Raw genomic sequence first — 20,958 nt, 5'->3', positions numbered from 1 at the left:
AGAGGAATCATACCACCAGGGATTTATGAGAAGCTGGAAGAAGATAAAAATTATACATTAATTTGGGCTATTACTGAGAGATTTTAGTATTCAGAGTTTAAGTAGTCACCTTGTTCATCTAGATGGTCGTGCCATAGTCAAATAATGTATTGATGGGTGAAAAATGGAAAGCAAAATTGGGAAAGTTAGCTTATGCTTTTGGGACCTCTGCTGGATGCAGAGTATTATGATGGTACATACATACATCTCTTTATTGTGTTTCACAGAAGGTGTATTTTTTTTACACAAATTGAAGATAAGACCCTCTATCGGTAAGAGTATGACTCCCTGTGTTGTCAGACTTGCTTTATACTGGTGGTGTGGAGCCAAACCACAGTATCTCTGAGGTATGCCTGTATTAAGCCTTAAAGTATACCAGCAGTCTAAACATCTGACTATTCATCCCAGATATCTTTAGAATTAACATTTGGATTCTAAATCCATTTTGCCTGTCACTGTGGCAAACATGTATCCAACAACACCTCTCATCCCGTATACACTTTAACAATGTGACTTTGTCACTTCCCCATCAGAAAGTAGAGTTTAATTACTCTTGTTTTGAATATGGGCAGGCTCCTGGCTGGTTTGGCCAATAGTGTGCGCTGCAATTAACATTGCCTGGGCTGCAAGGTGGGTGTGAAAGGTAATGAGCCTCCTCTCTTGTTTATTGAGATATTTGAGCTGACAGTACCAAGTCCAATGACCCTGAGGCTACCATGTTTTGGGGAAGCCGAGAAGCCTGAGGCTCAGATCTTGGAGCAGAAAGAAGACATCTTCTCTGAGCCCTATGCAAATTCCTGACCCCTGTATCTGTGAGCAGCATAAAACCTTGGTTGTTTTAAACCTTGCTGTTTATGGGGTAATTTATTTCATAGTACAGTTAACTAGAAAAATTGATAAGGTAAACTTGATATTATAATGGCAAAGCATTATTGTCAACTGCAAAGGCCTGAATGAAGTCTTTTCTTCTCTATGGAAGCAGTATGGATGGAAAGTTTGGAGAATTTGCACATTTAGGGTAGACTTAATTATATCAACTGCCATTTTTAAACACCAGGTATTTTATATGTATTACTAGCACTGATTGGTGCCTGTACTCCCTTTACTAGTAGATGTAGCTCTTTCTGTCCAGATTTTTAGCTGGAAGCAACAAAAACCCACTATGGCTGAATAATTAGAAAAGGATTTTATTATAAGCAAATTAGAGAGCTCACAGGACTGTGGGGGGGAGTCTAAACATACAGGAACCATCCCAAATAGCGAATCCAAACTGGCCTGACGAGAAAATTGAAACTGTGGCTGTCGCCATGAATACCAGGGAAACTCCCAGGCTGGCTGTCCCTAGGTGTTGGATGCCTCCGCTGCCACCAGAGCCACCAACGTGGACTCCCCCCAGGCTTGTCTCCTCAGGTTTCTTGTTTACAAACCAAAGATTCAGGAGCATTTGACCAATTGGCAATGTCTAGTCCAGCCGCCTGTATCCCAGTTGCAAAGGCATCTTGGTCTTGAGTTTTCTGGATGCTGCCCTGATAAAGCGAGATCTGTAAGGCTTCAGATTTTCCAAACATAGTTAGGGTGTTTGAAGGGTGCTGGGTAGCTTAGTAACATGACAGTTACACGCAAGAGGGAGTACATTAAAGACAGACAGATTTTTGGCTGGCCACCGCTCTGCAGATTATTCCAAAAGCAAACACTGGAGGCAGCCAGCTGATGAAATACTCAGGTCTAATTGCAGGCCAGGGGTTTGATTTTGTATCAATGTATACAAGTCAAGAAAAATCCCTTGCCTTAGCAAGGCATCGCTCGATTGAGTTTTAATTTCAATCTTTCTTAGCAAAACCCTACCCAGAATACAATGGAGATGAAGGGAAATATCAAAAGAGGTGTAAAGTAAGTCAGCTTAACTCTGCAGTCTTCATACTTTACATTCGGCCTGGGGCTCCATGCTCATCAGTTCCTGTCTCTTGGCATAATGTGACCTTGAGAATAAATGGTGGTGATGATGGTGGTGGTGGTGGTGGTGGTGGTGGTGGTGATGGCGATGGTGATGCCGGCACTTCCTGAGTGTTTACTGTGTGTTGGGCACTATGTTAAGCACTTTATAGGTTAATTCATTTAAATCCTTACCACAACCCTACCACATAGCCAATATTATTGACCCAACTTTCCAGATGAAGAAATGGAGGCACCCACGTAGCTAGTAAGCAGAAGTGCTGGCATTTTGACCCAGTTGGTCTGATTCTAGCTGTGCATTCTGAAGCACTGGGAGGGGTTTTAGGAACTGAGTTGGTGATGGTGCTTTTCCCCTTGTCTGAGTGAATGCTGGGAATACAAAACTCACATATTATCTAGGAAGAAAAGTTGAAATGCCTGTGCTTAGGACATTCATTGCTTTCCCAAATTGTTACCAATCATTCCAAGTCCATCATCCTCTTTGATACTTTAGTAGTTTAATCATTAGTTTGTTGTTGTCTTCGATGAGGCGCATCTGTCACATTTCATTCCACTCAACTGTTTGCTTTTTTTTTTTTGTCATTTATGCTCATCAGCTTGACTTCTTATCCACAATCTGGAACACTTTATGGTTTCATCAGCCAGGTGATTTATATTTGAAAAAATGTTAATTAAGGTCAGCTGCAACAGACTTTGACATTAACTCCTTTCATTTAGAGAAATTATACCTTTATCCTTCCTTCTCATTTATAGTTTTGAACCAGTTTTCTTCCCCTGAAAAACATGTTCCCAATCACCATGCAATTCAGTTGGAAAAGTATGTCCACAGGTTCCTCGTGGCCACAAACGGATGCCAATCTGTAAAGAATTCCAGTGATCAGCGAGATAGGGTTTCCCCCAGCAGAAACCACAGTTGGCCCTCCACCCGGCAGTTGCTCTTACCAGTGTGGTCAGGGCTTCATTCAGCTAGATATTGAACACGCGTTGGGTACAGATCAGTGTGCCAGGCTGTCAGGGAACATAGGGCGAGTAGGAAATAGCCCTTGCTAAACAGCTTAAAGCCCCGTTAGGGGCGGAGAGGTAGCTGCATGCATAACTCTAATATCCTCTGGAAAGAGATTGTATGTATAGGAGAGGTGCAGAGTTCCCATGGTATGCCTGAAGCATCATAGTTGTAGAGCCTGCCTGCCAGTCATGCACACAAGTTCAAGTTCCCGATCCAGGCCTCCAGAACGCGTGTTCTGCATCCGAATCAGGCCGGCAGCCTTCCAGGCTCCTTGAGTCAGGATAACTTTATAAATGACAAATTGTACATTTTGGCCCAGTGTCATACTATTCCCTTCTGAAGTTCCTGGAGACTTTTAAATTGTATTACAACCACTCCTGGTGACTTATTTATGTCCGGTGTGTCAGTCGGGCCCAGAACATCATGCATTCTTAACATTAAATTGACCTCTGTTTCCAAGATGACTTCAGCTTTCAGATCTGCCTAATAAGTGCTGCAGTAGCAACTCAAATAAAAAATTAGCTTCTGTACCCTTTAGTTTTACCATGTTTTGAGTAGACGACTGCCCTCTTTTCCCTCAACACCAACTTTATTTTGTAGATATTTTTTATTCTTAAGGTGACATAGTACAAAAATCATAGGCCTTGGAGTCAAATATATCTGGATTTAAAATCCCTGCTGTAACTTTGGGTAACTTGTCTAACTTCACAGAACTACTACTTCTTTGTCCGTACAGAAAGGATAACATCTACATATCATATTTTTTAGATATCATGCTTGTGAGATTAGTTGAGATGACATAAAATACTTGCCGAAACTCCTCGGCATTTCTGTGCCCACCCGTTTCTCTTCCTCACTCAGACAATGTTTCTACAGGGAGTCCTCTCTCCTCTCGCTGAGCAGTGGCTGCTACCACTTCACTGTTTACTAGCTCGGATTTCCCCCGCCTCTCTCTGCTCATTCCGATCAACAGCATACGTTTTTTTCTTCTTGTGTTCTGGTGAGTATGCTTCCTGTACATTTGAACTAATTCCATGGTTTACCATTGCTATGGTCTGAGTGGGTCCTTCTCCCAAATCGTATTGAAATCCTGACACGCCCAAAGGTGATGATATCAGGAAGTAGAGCCAGTGGGAGGCGCTGAAGTCGAGAAGTGTGGAACCCTCGTGAATGAGGTTAGTGCCTTCAAAAACGAGGCCTCACAGTGCTCCGTGGGCCCTCCCACCATGTGAGGACACGGAAGAGTCAGCAGACAGCAACCCACAAGAGGGTCTTCCCCAGGACGCGCCCATGCTGGCATTTGATCTTGAACTTCCAGCCTTCAGAATTGTGAGAAGTAAATTTCTGCTGTTTATAAGCCGCCTAGCCTTTGTCATTTTGTGACGGTGGCATGAACGGACCAAGACAATCCTTGTCTACCCTTTGCCTGCTCCTGCCCTGCCCACAGAGAACCTCCAAATGCTTGCACTTTCTAGTTTTGAGTTTGTAATGGAAGCAATGAAGCTAACTAACTCAGTGTTTCAAGCTGGTCTGGTATTACAGCATTTCAGTCAAGGGGCACCATTGTCTGTCTAGAAGGTCAAATTTTGGTCATGGATTTTAAAATGTACAATGTGAAATAACTGTTTTAAAAAATCATTTAGGAGCAGGTCTTTCTCTTTGTCTTGTGGGTTTTTTCGTATGATCATAGGTTTTCCACAGGTTTTCTCTGGGCAAAGTGCTGGCACAGAAGCCCCCAAGTGAAACGTCTGTTGGGGTGACAGTTAAAGTCACAGCTCCAGGAAGGGGACCAGCGAGAAGGCCCAGCAAGGGAAAGCCTTCGGTCCTTGTTCTTCTCTTGCTTTACACAGACCCCATGGGCAAATGCTATGAGGTTGACAGAAAGAAATGGAAAGTTACGTAAAGAATAATAAGGTTAAATTTAGGGAAAGAAGAAAAGTGGGATAAGAAAGTTGCTGAAGAAAGGTGATCATCTAGGAATACAAGAAGACAAGCGTGAAGATATGCCCAGGGCTCTGTTTTAAATCTTGTGATTTTGAGAAAGAAAACATGTATAATGTTCTTATTTAAAGAGAGAGAGAGGTATGTGGGTGATGTGGGTGACGGGATGAGCAGGTGGATGGGTGTCCGGATGAAGGGACGATGTAGTGATGAGTAAATCGTGTTGCCGACTGCTAGAGACGCCGTGTTCATGTGCTGAAACCCTAATCTCCAAGAGGGATGCTGTGAGGAGGTGGAGCCTATAATCGGGTTATGCGCATAGAACCCTCATGGACGGAATTTGTACTCTTATGAATGAGATCCCAGCGAGATCCCTCATCCGGTCCGCCATGTGAAGACACAACAACAAAAGTGCCATCTGTGAACGAGTAGGCTCTTACAAGACACCAAATCTGCCTGTGCCTTGATCTTGGACTTCCCAGCCTCCAGAACTGTAAGAAATAAATTTATACTGTTTAGAATCCACCCAGTCTATAGTATTTTGTTATAGCAAAATCTGCTCTATTTAGGTAGTCCTCACTGCCTTCTTTCCCACTCTAGAGAGATTTTCCTCTTTCATAAAGGAGAAACTTACAATTTTGAGGGAAAAATTAGGAATGTCATCAGGATAAACAGTGATTCAGTCCAAAGACAAACACTCAAGATTGCACAGCCAACTCTGTTTCTGCTAGTAAAAATAAAGTTAGAATCATGGTGAACTTTCCCAGATTGGATTTTAGAGCAATAAACTTCTTGTCATGCTTCTCTGGGCTAAACTATTGAAAGTTACATTCTCCACTTGCCACTGGGCTCTTAGAATCTCCTAATCCAGGTGTTTAATTTTCTCCCACTCATTTAACATAGCGGGCCATTACTTCTGGTTTGAAAATGAACTGTAGGCCTGGGACAGAGACAAACAATGCTGTTTCTTGGTCACTGCCTTTTTAAGGGAGCATTTAAATTCTGCATCTCTACAGGTCAAATTGTATTGCAACACATTTCACCACCAAAGAGGTCTATACACCATTAAGGTGGTAACAAGGTCTAGCCAGTGGGCCATGTATTTCAAGAAATTTGCCATAGATGAGAGATGAGAGAATAGAAATACAGAAGTTTCGAGCCAGTAATAATTTTCTGGATTTGATCTGTAAAGTAACAGGGAGCCTGAAAAATGTCAGCACTTCTTCCAGAAATGCTGAAAATGGGCCTTTACAGTTTGTTTTATGTAGTCACATCGTGTTATTGATGACTGAATTTTATAGATCTAGTTTACAACTCAATTCAAGAGCATGTATTGGCTGTCAAGTGAACATAATAAGTACAAGATTTATAAAACCGTCTCTGATATCCAGGAATTTATACAGACTTTTTGGTGAGATGTAGCACATACTAAATGTCTTACTATAGTGGAGATGAATGCTATGAAGATTGTACCACAAAAGAAGAAAAATTCTCTCTGAAAATGATTCCTTTTGGTGGGGGTGGAGGAGAAGCCATGAGGTCAGATCAGGATGTGTGAACATGAAGTGTTCCTGGCTGAACTTGTTCTCTGTGAGCGGTGGACACGGTTCGTGTCATTGAGACCTTGACAGGTGCTGGTTGGGGAAGGGCATTTGGTCTGAAGGAGCAGAGGTCTCACTGTTCAAAACCTTCTAGAGGTGATGATGCCCGTCCCTCAGAATAGAATTCCAAGCACTGACCTTGACCTCCCCGACTTCGCCTCCATGGCCCGGGATCTCTACTGGTCTGAGAACTGCCAGGGGTCTGCGGAAATAGATGCAGAAACTTCTATAGCAGTAGATGTTGCTGTGGTATTTTCATTGTATTTTCTAAAATAGCTAGTCTGCAATGGATTGGAAAAAACAGACCAGTGCTCTTGCCCACAGAGCACTTGCAGAGCGCTGCCTCAGGTGATCTGCCCACTGCGCCCCCTGCCTCCTTTCCTTTCCTCATCAGCCTCCCCTCACTGGTGCGTCTGTGGGCCTCCTAGCTCTTCCCTGAGTGTGCCAATCAGACACCTCTCACCTTTGCTTTTCTCCCTGCTTGGAGTGTGCGTCCTCCCTGTAACCAGACCTTTCTCTCCTTCTCCTCCTCTTCCTTCTTCAGTTGTTCTGATAAGGCTTGGGTGTCACCTTACGGAAATGCGGTCTCCGATGACTCAGCTACAGTTCCCTCATCACTCTGTCTCCTTATCCTGCTTTGGGCTTCTTCCTGTAGGTTAGTAATCCCTGGTATACACTTACTGGTGTATATATTGATTGTCCGAGTCACCCCTCAGAAGGCCACCCCACAGAACAGGGGCTTGGTCATTCCGCACGCTGCTATATTCTCAACACCTGGCACGGTGCTTGAGACATAGTTGGTCGTGTAAATATCTGTCCAATGAATAAATGGGTAAGTGGGTGAAGGACAGGAGCTTGAAAATGTAGAGGTGCTTTAGGAAATAGTAGAGATTTTAATTTGGCTAGAAAAGGGATTGTAAGAAATCAAATTTCAATCAGCTCCAGTTTTAGTGCAAGTGGATAAAGTCCTATTTTGGTTCTAGACTTCAGCACGTATAACACAAGAACATTCTCCTTTTCTGAGCCTTACTAGATGCCATCTGGCTGTCAGGGATCCTTCTCCTAACCAACTTCAATGTGCTTGCTTTGTGTTGATATTTCAATCTTAGTATCATGTTTCATATTTTAATTTTCATCATCATGCCACCTGAGAGTTTGCTCACAAAACTGGTTTAGCTTCATGGGAAGTGCAGTGTCGCGAGCAAGGGAACATCCCCGAAAGGAGGCACTCGCACATGTTGGTGTTTTACCACACTGCCAGGTTTGTTACGGGGACCTCCCCAGTGAGCCAGGAGAGTCTCACGCAAGGGGAATTTACTGCCAGTAGAAGCAAGCAGAGCAAGCATCAGGTGTGAAGCCCTGGTCACTGGCGTCTGCAGATGGAGAGGTGGACGCTGGTCTCAAATGAAGCCAGGTGCCTGCAGTGGCGGCACAGTCTGGTGGAGTGGAAGCTCTGAGTTCTCCAAGCCCACAAGGTGGGGAGGTCCCACTCATACTGGTGTCCAGATGGCCTCCTTATCCAAGGGTCCAGCCTTGTGGTTTTGGGCATTCTTGGCCCCTCCTAAGAGCATTCCTGTTACACCCCATTGGCTCAGTCTTGACACAGCACTTGACATAACTCTCATGGCTGACAGGGACTCCGTATTGAATTGCGAAGTGTTTGAAAAGTCCACTCTGCTGTTGCTCTATACGTGCAGTGTAGTGGAAATTCTTATGAATGTGGGAAGGGAAGAGCAGTGCTGCCTTAACCATTGATAGACGTGAGTCGGGATGCCAGCTCCTTCCCCGCACAGCTGGGCCCTCTAAGGGTGATGAAGGCCTGGAGAGGGTGGGGATGGGGCTTGACAGTGGAAGAAAGGTCAGCTTTCCCAGGCTACTGAGGACAGTCCGCAGGGTGAGAACAGACAGCCAGGTGAGAAATCTGTGTCCCACTGTGTTCCCAGCCCTCTTGGCTTATCTGGTGTTACCTTCCAGGGGCCTTTCAGTGCCCCTGGTCTCACTAAGGGGAAACCAGTTTCACTTCTGAGTAGTAAGAAAGCCGTTTTCTCCATGGGGGAAGGTGCCTTAGGTGTTTTAAACCAGGGTCTGGGCATTGCAGGTTCTGTTTTCCCTCACTGTTAGGGCTCTGCCACCTCAGGCAATTCACATAATGTTCCTTTAAAGTACCTATTAAGATACTTTCTTGATCCAAATTTTATGTATCCATTCCACTTCTGAATCTTAGGAGGGCCTCCATAAAGTCATTCTGAGGGTCATTGAGTAATGCCCTTTGAGATCCTTTATAGAAAATTGTCTACAAGGACCTGGTTACATATATATTTTTTCTAACATCCCAGAGTAGGCATTTCATGGAACTAATCATTATTTTTGATGTGTTCATTATTTTTAGCACATCTGCTTAATCCTTCAAAATCAAATATGGCCTGAGATATGAGTGATTAGCTCTTTTTTTTTATGGTTACCCAGTGGTGTATTGCTTGTGTGCAATTGGACAAGAGACCCAACCACAGAACAAGTGTATGGGGTGGGGGCTGCAGGGTGGGAACAGATACAAAAGCATGGGTGTGTAGATGTCTCCAGAAACCCCAAGTTCGTAGCAGGAGGGGAATCACCGCAGGCCAGATCCCTCGCCAGATCCCACAGGCCAGATCCCTATTTTTGGACACGAAAGCGGGGCCAATGGTGTGACTTTTGAACCTGAGGTCCTCAACTGAGTGCAGGCAAGTCCATAAACCGTACCCTCCAACTCTGTGAATCTGGTTGAAAACAGATGACACAGTAAACCTATATTTACTGTCTGACGGTTAAATTCATGTTATGAAAAAACTGACTTAAAGATTTATTTTTGTAATTTTAACCAGAGAAAACAGGGTACTTTTTGGGGAAAGGTGAGGGATCAGGAAGACACGAAAAGTTGTTCCGACAGTGCCTGGAAGGGTCAGGCCTGCCTGGAAGAGAACCGCGGGCCCCGCCCCACCACTCGGGAACTGCCCCCGTCTGAGGCTTGACAGGCCCATGCACACACCATGCACAGCTGGTATAGGTCCGAGTTGTGAACGTCTTCCAGCTCATCCTGAAACAAGTCCAACTAGTCTTCAGAGTCTGTCAGGTCCTCGTCCCCACCTGCAGCCAAAAGCATAGGCACCCTCTCGCCCAGCTCCAAGGTGACAACCTCTTCTTCGTGGTCAAAGGGGTTTCTGTTCTCTTTCCTCAGTGAGCTCGCAGAAGTGGTTCCTTCTTCGCGCCCGGTATGGGCTTGATGTACCACTTTCTGTCTCAGTGGCTCCTCTCTACGGCCATCAGAGCACACATGCTTGTAAAAAGAGTTCCCTCCAAGTGGGTAGCTCCCACGTCCTTCATCAGAAGACCTACAAGCGTCATTACTCTTTGTGCCCTTGTATTTCTGAATGAGTTTCTGCTTCTCTGCTTTCTCCTCCGCCCAGTCCTCACTTGCAGTGACAAAGTTAGGTGTGCTCGGACATTCGCGGCAGGACTCCATGATGTTGCTCTCAAATTGCTGAGCCCTCCTCCACGTATGAATACACTTGGGACAGTAGGTGTGATGGCAGCTGGAGAGGATCCTGAATCTGCTCCTGCTAATAAGGTTGGCACTCTGCGGCTGCTCCTAGGGGCAAAGCTGCTGCTTTGCTTCCACTTCCAGCTGCTCCTTCTCCAAGTCTTCCCTGGTCGCTGAGCCCTACAGGGGTGCTTCAGTGCAAGAGTGGGCAGTAGGGCCACAGTGGGGCTGCCCAGGAACAAACTCAGTGGCATTCACCCACCCAGTCTTCTGAACCTGCTTCCACAGTTGCAAATTTGAATGTCTTGACTCAGCCTCCCCTGTGTTCATTTTGGCAATCCGTCCAACTTTTGACGAGAGACTTGGGGAGGCAGCAAGGGCTGATTTTGCAGTTCGATCTGTAGCAGTCACTTCTTCCTGATTCTGTGGTTTGCTGTGTCCACGTCTGCAGCAGTCTCTGTAGCTCTATACCACTGGCGAGTATACCCTCGCTGAGTATACTTGCACACTGCACCATGTGGACCGCCAGAGAAGTCATGTGAGTAGTGGCAATTATCTCCTTCCTTACACACCCCATGCACGAAATACACACAAGGCTGGTCTTGGGAGGAGGCGAGATGATGTGGGTATCCTCTGTGTCTCGTGGAAGTCTGCTAAGGGTTTTGGACAGGTTGGGATGATGGACCAGCTCCTGCAACTAGACCGAGAGCAAATTCACATAGGAAAATGTAAAATCATTTCAAAGTTATAGTATGACAGAGCAGGTTGCATTTTCCTTGAAAGATGTCAATGAAAAAGACTTATGTAAGCCTTATATCATTCCTTCTTATTCTTCTCTTGCCATTTGTGCTAAAGAATTTGACCACTTTTAGGGTTCAGGGGGAATCTGTGCTCATAACTGAACAAGATCAGGAATTTGAATTTTGTATTTTTCTTATCTGTTCTCTGGGAAGGGTGCTGCAAAGTGTGCACTGATATTTTATTGACTAAGAATTGATAAGTCCAGATATGCCTAGAAAATCAAAGTGTTTTATTTTTTTTTTATAGAAAGAAACAGTTTTTTGTTTTTTAAATGACCATATGGGATTTGTGTGTTCAGCCTTTGGCCCTTCAGCAATATACATATCTTTATAAAGCTGTTCTACTTTTCTAAAAAAAAATAGCATAGATACTGTGCAATATTCTCTCCAAATGAAACAGTGCAGATTTGTAGGAAGTTGTTTTAGTTTGCATAAACTCTTTGAGACGCTGCCGAAAATTTTCTTTCATTCCCAGTGGGTATCTTGTATTTTTTTCTGCTGCATATCAGCAGCTGTCCAGCAGATGGCACTGTGTGGTAACCAGAGGACAGCTTCCTTTCCCAAGTGTGACTGTGTGCATTTCTGGCATGTATTATAAATACTCATTCCGTTAACATTACAGTAGAGGATATGACACTTTTGTGAAATACAAGGTATTAAATGTCACTTATTTACAAATTTGTATCTTGTACAGGCACATTATTCTGTAGTCTTGCCCTCTAGAAGTGTAGTGAACCTGTTCTCATTCCTTAAAGAGCTTTTTATTTTTCTGACGATTAGCATTGGAGTTCACTTAATAGCTTGTTCTATTAGGGTAGAGATATATCAACATATAATTTCCACACTAATATTATCCTGGGTGTCCCTGCCCTCTGTGTTTGCACCATAGACTGGACGTGGTTCCTTAGAGAGCTGCCCACGAACAGCTCTCTGTTGCTACTTCGTGGGTTACCGTGGTCCCCCAGAGGAAGGAAAGAAGGAAAGGAAGGAAGGAAGGAGAGAAGGAAGGAAGGAAGGAAGGAAGGAAGGAAGGAGGAAGAGAGGGAAGGAAGAATGGAAGGGAGGGAGGAAGGGACACTAGCACCCAGTAATTCAAAGTGTAGTTTGGAAGCATGGGTCTACCTGGGTGCTTGTCAGAAATATAGTATCTTGGGCCCCCTTAGACTAAATAAATCAAAATATGATTTTTAACAAGATTCTCAGATGTAAACATTAAAGTTCGAGAAACACTATTAAGTGCCTCCTCTTCCTTTAATGTGAAGCAGATGTTGAGAGTCTGCTGTGTCAAACGGTGTGCCCTGGCCTTGAGTTGCAGAAATGGCCATGTCAGGATGCTGGCCGTGTCAGGATGCTGGCCGGAAGGGGGTGGAAGGGCATAAAACCAAGCTACCAATTCAGCGATGCAGGTGCCAAGCCAGGGATGTGCTGGGTGCAAGATGTATTTGGTAGGCACAGGGCTGAGATTCACATTTCATCTTTGTACTAACTCTGAGAAATAGAAGATATTGTCCCAGAAGACGAAACTGTGCGAAGTCATTCACCAGCTAGTGAGAGATGGGTCAAAGCTTAAACCAGCTTGGTCAGGCTGCAAAGCCCAAGCTGTTACAGTAAGTTTTCTGTTCTTCTAACCTGTTATAGATAACAAAGGATGGGGTTGCTTTCCAGACCAAGGAGTTGAGTACCTTACATTAAAATGTAAATGTTGGGAAGTTTGTAAGTTAAGCAGGTAAGAGTGACTTCCCAAATGAGGGCAGTGATCCTTTGTACCTGGCCCTGGTTCCTCTCAGTTTGGACATCAGGATGCCTGGGGACCTAATGGACGCCTGCTGTCCTGAGGAGGTGGGGACTGACTGTGGGTGGGTGGCAACAGGGCTTTATAACCAAACAGGATCCTATTAATGATGAGCTTGGGAGAACTAAGAATCCAAGTATTCTGTCCCAGATCCAATCAGGTGCCCCTTGCAAAATCAGCATCCACCAGGATGTTGAATAACCCACAGAGCCACTGTTTTTAGGAATTGCCCAGACTGACACAGATCTGTCCAAAGTCATGTTCAGGGGTTAATAGTGCTGTACGTACCTACACTTATATGAGAGTGGTCGTTGTATCTAGGTTACTTGATAAGTCTCCCACAAAGGGTGGAATTAGATATCCCAGTAAGATAAGGAAGTTACTTTTTTTTTGTTACTGTATGTAGGAAGATTGCTGCGTAGTTCAAGAAAATTATTTCATTCAGTCTTTTTTCTTTTTGTGTTAGCATTTATTAATTCATGTATTGTGCATGCCTGTGAGCCAAACTGAATAGTAAATTTGAATAATGGTTCAGCAGCAGCATCATACAGAGTTGCCAAAAATAAAACTGCTGCTTCTTGGGAGGTCACTGTGGATCATACACAGTGATGTTAAGGGAACTCAATGGTCATGGTCTTTGATGGCTGACATCGGTATTCAGAAAAGGCACAGAATATTTAAGCTTCATTCTGTTGTTTCCAGGCAATTTCTTACATTTAATATCCTAGAGTTAAAGATGGTTTTGCTTCTGGTTGGCCTGATATCAGGGGTGAATATACATTCCAAACATACCTCATATTACTAAATATACAAAGTGCTATGTATAAGGGGTAGTAGAAATTGTTAGGGAGAAATAACTGCACAAAGTCACAGGAACTGGGTAATAGATAGGAAAACTAGGTCAATGTGGTCAAGTGTTGTAGGGCATGGTGTAATTTGTCACTCAGCACTATCTTACGCTTTTTAAAAATTTTATATATTTATTTTTAGAGAGAGGAGGGGAGGGAGAAAGGGAGAGAAATATTAATGTGTGGTTGCCTCTTGAACGCCCCTCACTGGGGACCTGGCCCACAACCCAAGCATGTGCCCTGGCTGGGGACAGAACTGGCCCCCCTTTGGTTGGCAGACTGGCACTCAGTCCACTGAGCCACACCAGCCCGGGCAGCACTGTCTTACTCTTTAAAGGAATAGCTCTGATATACCAACTTTCCCCATAGCCAGCATCAATAATAAAAAGACAGTGGACTAACTCTGAAGTCCTGGATCTTTTTGCCAGGGCTCATGTTTTCCTCCGTTTCAATTAGTGTTTCCCTCGTGTGCCCCTCTATACCACTGGCTCATTTTTCATTCTTAACTTTGCTTCCAGGTCATTTCTACTTGGAGTAGTGCAGTGATTTCCGACCTTTTCACCTCAGGGCACACATGAACGGGTGACCAAAATTCTGCGGCGCACCAAAAAATAGGCGTAATGTTGATTGATTAATACAAAAAAATAATAGTAATGACCTACCCTTTTTGCTCCAGAGTGGCTTTTTAAAAAATTAAGTGCCTATACTTGTAGATAAGGATTTCTGGTACCAAGAATTAACCAGACAGAACCTTATTATGTGAAATGACCAGTAAAGGAGCAACTCTCTTATATGACTTTTATATATTTATGATTGAGGACAGGGTGTTTGGTCTGGACAGCCATTGTTGTGTTGGCAGTTTTTATTATTTTTATTTGATAGTCGAAGGGAAAAGCGGCCAGTGTCCTGACTAAATATTCAGGCAGTGAATGCTTTAAAAATTGCTGCAGCACACAGTGGTTGGAAATCGCTGGAGTGTAGAGAGTTTTGTTCCAAACGTAAGGAGAGTGGCGGCGAGATGACAGCTCCTCTGAAGGACGTCTGGGATGCGCTGCCTCTGCTCCCTGTACGAGTGCACTTTAAAAATGTGCTTTTGACGATTGCATTTCACCCTCACCTTTCTCCATAAGAAAACGAACTGTTTCCCAGGAAGACAGTCAAGTTATTAGCTACTATTCCATCCATGCCTAGGAAAGCTATAGTCTACAGTCTGCAAAAGGACAGGGATGCCAGGAAAAAAAAAAAACAAGTTGATCTGAGTGATTTTGAGTGACTTATATTTTTAAGAGTAGTTCTGGAGTGTATCGTCAAGTTGATGCATATTCATTGTACTTTTTTAAACAAGTAGAGCTCAGAGTCATGCAACTTGTCTCGGTCGTGAAATGAATGATCACGAAGGAGGAGGAGGAGGAGGAGGCGTGCCACATTGTAAAGTATGTTGAGCTTTGTTGTAGTGAAGAGCATATGGATCGTTTTGAAAATGAGACTAAAAATGATCTCATGCATATACACTAATCCTCTACTAAGCGTATTATTTAATTAAACAGAACAGCTCTCTCTTTACAACACTGAATAACTTCACAATACCAAACATGGGGAAAAAAGTAAATTAAAAAAAACTGCAGACAGAAAACACATGTTTGTTGGGAGGGTTGGCTTGGAGAATACAGTCAGAGACGAGGTGGGAAGTGTTCCCTCCACAATGCCTGCGTTCCAGCCCAGGGGAGTTAGTGAGCGCCCTGTGAGCCTGTCACACCCCCACCCTCTGTGTTGGTGTGGCCTCCGCCCACAGTACGGACTTCGATGCTCTGTCTGCTGCACCCGTGATGAACTTGCACACAGCCTTCAAGACTCAGATCAAGTGTCCTCTAATCCTTGAAGCTAGCCGATCACTCTTCTCATCTTTGTATTAGGGCCTCCTGTTCTTGTTCCTGTCTCACCGTGTTGGAATTATGTGATGATATGCCTGTCAGCCCCCTACCCCCACAATGAGCCCCTTGAAGCCAGGAGCTCCATTTAATTCATTATGTATCCTCAGTGCCCAGCTGATGGATGGAAAATCTGTGGCACATGATCTTGTGTGCTACATCTGTGGCGGATACTAGTTATTACACATGCATCGTGGCACCTTTTCTCTGAGAGACCAGGCATAGCCCCATAGTGTTTCTGCACACCACACATCAGTGAGCCACTTTCTACAGATTCACTGTGATTGGCACACTGGTTTCAACTTCCTTCTGCCACCACCGGTGTAGCAGAACACCTGGCGCATAGTAGTCAGCCATTATTATTTTTATGCAAAAACTGATATTAAGTGGAAATCACATGAAATCCATGGTTTGGTTTGACTCTCGGTTTCCGTGTTCTGATGGAGTTCCATTTAGAAGTGGTATAAAATGTTCTGGTGTGTCAGTCACTGAGACTCGGCCACCTCTGTTGCTCTGCTTTTATCATTTTGAAATACTCTGAGTTAAAGTCAAACAGTTTTCTTTATGTTAACAAATCCTTTATATGCCAAAGGGCATTCGGGATCTGCATGATAAGAATAAAGTATTTAGTGTTTCACAGATTTATTGGTACAACAGAGTGTTTGTTGAGACCAGTGTTCTTCAGAACCTGCTTTGGGGAGCACTGCCCTAGCACATTCTAGGTAGCTCCGTTCACGTCTTCAGTACGCTGTTTTACTCATGTATTTATATGTAGTTACTAGTGTTAGGATAATGAGAACCAGGGCCTTTTCTTTGCTGATTTAGAATGACATAATCTGCAATATCCTTGTAGGAAAGTGTGGGAATGAGGGCCTCTTCTAACTTCTTGTTGATTTGTAAATGCTTTGAGCTTTGAAAATACATGATTAGTTTTTCTTTCTGAAGCTTGAAGATGAAGCATTAAGTGATATGAGTCAACAGGCTTAAATTCGAAGACCCAGAGTCTGACAGCTTGGGGAAGTGTTCTTGTTATTTATCTTCATGGCCCTGTGTTTTCTCACCTATAAAGTGGGGATGTTCAGTCCCTGAAGTGGCAACATGGGATGGAAGAAGCAAACAATGCAAAGATATGTTTTTGTTCTGCTTGATTCCAGATATAACACTCTTAAGGTGTTTTTTTTAACCAACTTTCTTAGAGAGTAGCTTCATTTTCAGATGATGGAATGTACTTGGAAGTGACTGACGGCATCTGACCAGCATCTAACAGCATCCAATAATGTGCCTTGTGTGCACGGTAGCAGCTGGTAAAGCCTTACTATTGCTTTGTTTATTTTTTGTTACTGATTTTAGAGAGAGTGAAGAAAGGGGAGAGAGGGAGGTATGGGGAGAGAGAGAGAGAGATCTGTCTGTTGCTTCACTTATTTATGCATTTATTGGTTGATTCTTGTATGTGCCCTGACCAGGGATCCAACACGCCATCTTGGCTTATCAGGACCATGCCCTAACCAATTGAGTCTACCTGACCAGGGCCCAACTCAATAACTCAATCTCTCTTTTTTAAACAAATGCTGTGGTGCCTTCCCCCCAACGTCCACCACCGTCTGCCACGGATGAAAGTGAAACTACCAAGATATAATCTGCTTGGGGAAGAAAGGTGGCCAATCCTTCAAAGGGGAAGGGCCAAGAGCCCCTTCCTCAAGGGGCTTTTATTGGGTTCATTTGCACAAGAGTACAGGTGGAGGATCAAATAATAGATAGCATTCAAAGAACTATGAGGGCTTATTCTCAGTCAGGGTCAGATATCTAAAGAGCCATAAAACTTTGAGGAACAAACTTCTTGCTTGGACCCTTATCACTTAAATGAGAGCATTCTAAACAAAGCAGGTTTCACAGGATTTTACATATTCTTTCTTATGCCTGATTTACCCCAGATACCCGCCCTTTCCAGCACAGGGCTGCACCACTTTCCCCATCATAGGTTTTTAGGCTTAGGTCGATTAGAGCCAGGAATTGCTTCTCCCAGACAGAAATGGGGACCCGGGCTATATCACAATAGCTGGGGGATGAGGGTCTATTGCTCCTTCTTTGTCGCAGCCCCCTGAGTCTTTCCATGATGGCCTCCCAAGTGATCATGTCTGGCTTAGGTTGCCTCTCCTCTGAGGGGTCTTACCCATCACTGACTAATCAACCAAGCCTTGGGGGCAGGGGAAGAAGCAGAAGCAGCACTGCTGCCAGAGACAAGCTTTGTCTCCTTTGGCTCGCATTCCAGAAGTCGCTCACTTAGCCATGGGAGGCAGTTATAATTCTTGAAACCAGGCAGGGTGGTTCCCAACAAAATATGTTTATTGATTTTGGAGAGAAAGATAGGGAGGGAGAAGGGGTGGGGAGTGAGAGAGAGAGAGATGGAGAGACAGAGACATTAATGTGAAAGAGGAACATTGATTGGTTGCCTCCCTCATTCACCTGACCAGGGATCGAACTGCAGACCTAGGTATGTGCCCTGACTGGGGATGGAACCCCCCAAATTTTATTGTACCCTGGGAGGTGTATCCGATCTTTTGGAGTCTCTGCCCCACACTGGAAGAAGAGGAGTTGTCTTGGGCCACACATGAACTACATTGTGACGCATAATCGCAAAACAATCTCATAATGTTTTAAGCAAATATATGATTTTGTGTTGGGCCACATTCACAGCCATCCTGGGCTGCATGCGGGCCGTGGGCCACAGGTTGGACACCCCTGGTATGAGATGATGCTCCAATCCACTGAGCCACACTGTCCAGGGCCCAACTTGAACCTAATGACTTAGTAACATAGTAAGGCATTTGATGTCCACTGTGGTTTCTCCCCAGACCTCAGCCCTCCTCCCCACTCCCGCCCTCACACACCCCAAAAAAAGCAGATGGGAGAGAATCGCCTGCTAACATTACTTCACATGGTGATGATGTCGACAAAGATTGATTCTGTAATTTCTTTTAACAAAAGGCCATGGTACGTGAAGTCCATATAGAAACCATTTGGGGTTTTTCCATATTACCTGCCCTCTTGGGTAGTGTGACGGCAATGCCCCTGTCCTCAGCCCCATTCCACAAATTCCCCTCTTGCATCAACACTGTGACTTGGATTTTAATTCAGAGCAGCATCCGTGGTCAAGAAACAGGTTGCACATACACTGTTCATGTCACATTTTGCATGTTGTGCAACGTGTTGACATAGTTGAAAAAATGAGGCATGGCATATACCAGGAAGTATTTTAATTCCAGCCTTACCACTTACCACCTGTGTGATCTTGCTCAACCATTTAATTTTCTCCTAGTCTCCTTTCTCAGCTGTGAACTGGAGACAATATGTAGGATTGTTGTGAGGATGCAGTGAAGTAATAGAGACTGATGTATAACAGCTGGTTTTTTAAAAGATTTTATTTATTTATTTTTAGATAGGTGAAGGGAAGGAGAAGAGAGAGAGAAACATCAGTGTGTGGTTGCCTCTTATGCACCCCCCACCAGGGACCTGGCCTACAACCCAGGCACACACCCTGACTGGGAATCAAACCGGTGACCCTTTGGTTGGCAGGCCGATGCTCAATCCACTGAGCCACACAAGCCAGGGCTATAATAGCTGTGTAATAAATGCTAGTGTCATAAAGCCCTCCATCATACCACACCTGTTCGAGTAACTAATATAAAATATTTATCTGAATTGTTCTTTTAAAAATCCTTCAGTGGCTCCCAGTGCTCTCAGGATCAAACCAAAACTTTATTGAGTCATTAAAGGCCCTTCATGAGCTGCCTTATTTCTAGCCCTGTTTCCCATCCTTCTCTTCTTCACATGCTGGGACCAGTCCTCCTAAGTGTCTCGGCTCCCCTGTGACCGGCGGGCCTCTGCTTGTCTTGTCAGGCACTTCCTTTCCTCCTCAGGTCTTCTCCGTCCACCCCTGCCCCGCCACCTAGCACGAGCGTCTCTCTTCTGCGCCATCTCGTTGCCGTTTTTCATTTTAATTCAATCTGTTTATCTGTTCCCTCACAAGATTTCACATTAAGGGGACTGCCTGTACCTTTTTACATTTGAAAAAGGTAAACACTATCTGGGAACACTATATGGCATAGAGCAAGTGGTCAGTAAATCATTGTTTCATGGATTCTTCCTCACCTTATTTTTCGCTTATGCCTGTCAACCCAGAGAGAATGAAAAGGTTCATCATTACTAATTAATCCTAATACAGACAGGCGTATCTTGGTAATTTTTTATGTAAAAAAATAACTTACTACTTTCAGTATCTATTTAAAAAAATAAAATAGGTTTTTGTATGTTACAAAAACTCCATAAGCAGGAACCAGTCGTATTTATGAAAATGGAGACAACTGTACTTGGATAACAATAAAAAAATAAAATGAGGATACTAAAAAAACAAAAAAAGTTCATATCCATTAAGAATTAAGGGTAATTGAACTTCAGATATTTAAATCTCCCTGCAGGCTCAACGTCATGTGATTTTGGAGGAGTTCTGTTACTAGCACCCGTGCCCTAATTGTTGGTTCAGAAGTCAATAAAAGGTTCGCACTTGATGTGGCTGTTAACCCTGGCCCATGACTGATAAGTGTATACGTGGCGAAAACATGACCCAGAATTTCACGTCTTCCTGAATGTGTTGTCGGAGCTGCCGGAGAGCAGCCCAGACCCGTTTGAACAGGGCCCACGTTTATAAAGGCGCAAAACTCCTGGGGAGCAGGAGCTGCCATTATTACTTAAGAGCAGAATTGTTAAAATGGCTCTCTCAGATACTTGAGCTTTTGCTTATGTAAGGGGAAAAAAAGATAAATTTCAGAAATGGAGTTCAGTCAAACAGTGTGCACTGCCGGTTACTCTATAATTCATTTTGGGGACGACTTTTACATTTGGTCTAGGAAGGAAGCCAACTAGCAAATGTGTCACTCATGGCTGACAGGTAATAATAAAGTCTTTAGAAAGAAAAAATAAAACCTGCCTCACTTAGGAAAGATTTGGGAATATTTACAGAAGTATTTGAGTATCTTAAAGTGCATGAGCTTCACAGCAGGTGAGAGATTTAGAGTCTTCTTTCCCTGTTGTTCATGTTTAGACATCTCTCATGGTTACTTGAAAATTCACCCATTAGAAGAAAAATCCTCTGTCTGATCCACGGGGTAGACATGAACTCTAAGCTAAACAGCATCTTGTTGGTCGACGTTTTTCATGTCTATTAGGCAGAAGTTTAATAAGGAGAGTAGTTGTTTGGGAGGGTTAGGTGCATTGTGCCAGCTTTGCGTGTTCCACACACTTTTATTCTTGCAATAAGTGGAGGTTGTTCTGTGTTAGAATGTGTACTCTCCAAAGACATATAGACTGATGGCACTAATGATTTGTAGTGTTCACAATAGAACTCTTTTACTTGCAGTGACTCCAAGCTTTGAATTATAAATGGAACCATTTTACATCTTTTGGCATTAGTTGGAATATGTGGGAATTAGCCCAGATTTCCCGTTAATAATGTGCCAACTAAGTGTTTCAAAATCAT

General features: G+C 43.8%; 1 protein-coding gene and 1 pseudogene across 1 annotated transcript in view; one reads left to right on the top strand and one right to left on the bottom strand.

Moving 5' to 3' along the window:
• GRIP1 (glutamate receptor interacting protein 1) overlaps positions 1-20,958 on the top strand; it is a 666,005-nt gene that overhangs the window by 196,491 nt on the left and 448,556 nt on the right. The window lies entirely within an intron of this gene.
• The window catches only part of LOC118998830 (E3 ubiquitin-protein ligase makorin-1-like), a 43,820-nt pseudogene continuing 32,340 nt past the window's right edge, over positions 9,479-20,958 (bottom strand).

The sequence above is a fragment of the Sturnira hondurensis genome, unplaced genomic scaffold (assembly GCF_014824575.4).
Source record: "Sturnira hondurensis isolate 20B ecotype Veracruz unplaced genomic scaffold, ASM1482457v3 Scaffold0014384, whole genome shotgun sequence".
Taxonomy (NCBI): domain Eukaryota; kingdom Metazoa; phylum Chordata; class Mammalia; order Chiroptera; family Phyllostomidae; genus Sturnira; species Sturnira hondurensis.
The sequence above is the reverse complement of the archived record's forward strand: the minus strand, read 5'-3'. Positions and strand labels throughout refer to the sequence as shown.